Consider the following 1,572-nt stretch of genomic DNA (forward strand, 5'->3'; position numbering starts at 1 on the left):
AGAATTAGAAATTCAGTAAGGGAATTCAAGGCAGGCAACTATCCCAGAATAGCAATATGGCAGGGATGCGCAGAAATACAGGAAGCACGCTAGTGTAAGATGTTCAAGGCCGAATTGGACAGAGCCTTGGCTGATATGGTTTAGTGTGAGGTGTCCCTGCCCATGGCAGGAGGGTTGGAACTTGATCTTAAGGTCCTTTCCAACCCTAACTATTCTATGATTCTAAGATCTGCTTTCCTTTCCCACACAGTTGGTGCAGTGGATACTCAATTTCTGCTGACAAATGCTAAGCATCTATAGAGAAATAATGGCTTCCGTTTTCAGAAAGTGGTGCTGAAGTTAAAAATAATCGGGATATAACCTCGCGTTTTGCTGTTAACATCTACCACTTTGACTATGCTCGGTGCCAGGAGATGACACTATAAGCTTTGTATCTATAACATCACCATCTTACCCTGAAAGCTCTGAATTTTGTGGTGCAGCTGTACTGAACCTGTACAGTATTGACCTATATAGGTTCAGTACAGGTGTACAGTGTGCATAGTACCAATTGTGTTACTCAGTGCAAGGGAAGCTGAACAAATCATGGAAAATGTTCATTGAACTAAAACTCAACTTCAGTCTTTGTTTTCTGTTTGATAAGCATTTAAAAGGATTTATACTAGCATGCAGCACTAGTGGTGGCAAGGGAAGCTTTGTTCTTCAATACCCCTACCACTGCATGAGTGGTATGTTACTTCTGAAAGGAAGAAGTGAAAGAGGATTTCACTTCTGATTTTAATGGGAAGCAACAAACCAGTGGTTAGCTATACAGTCAGGATTTAAAGATTGAAGGCAACAGCCATGAAGTGTTTCTCAAACTCTCGTTTTTTAATCAGTGTGACCTTGCTTTCTTTCCCATGGCACAATCCTCATTTTTCCTCTCTCTGAATTGGAGAGTTGTGGTTTGGTGCTTGCCAGACGGTAGTAATAATTCCAACAAGGTAACAATGGAGGCCAAAGCAGTAATTTTTCTTTAGAAGCTGAAGAAAAACTGATTGATTCCCAATGCACAGAAAACTGTCTAAAGTCACCAAATTAATAAAAACCCTCCCCCAACATTCAAAAGTGTCAATTAAAATGGTTCTTATCTAAAAGTGGTAAATCAGATTAAGTATCATCTATTATATATTACTTTTGCAATTCTCTCCAATTACTCTCCAATACTGTTGTAATGTCAGGCCTGCCTTGGTTTATTTTTCTAATCCATACAGAATAAGCTTGATTCTCTCTTCAGTAACAACTTCTGCTTTTAAAAGGTTGTGTTCTGGATATGACAAAATAAGAGGAGTTACCTCTGTAGAGAAATTAATGTTACCAGCTCTGTGAAATAAGTATTGCCATGTACGTTTCTCTGCAGCTAATGGGAGTACTGTTACGCAAACTGGAAGTGAATAACAGTATCTAACAGGTTATAGTAAGAAATGAGACTCGGAGCTGGCTTGGTTTTTATCACTGAATATTGCTTCCTTAATCTCAGAACAGGCTGCACTGTTTTCTTTATACAGCTTCTAACCTTCTGCTTTCAGAACC

Source organism: Pezoporus occidentalis, unplaced genomic scaffold (genome assembly GCF_034315485.1).
Source record: "Pezoporus occidentalis ecotype Australia unplaced genomic scaffold, CSIRO_AGI_Poc_V1 ctg30, whole genome shotgun sequence".
In the NCBI taxonomy this organism is placed as follows: domain Eukaryota; kingdom Metazoa; phylum Chordata; class Aves; order Psittaciformes; family Psittacidae; genus Pezoporus; species Pezoporus occidentalis.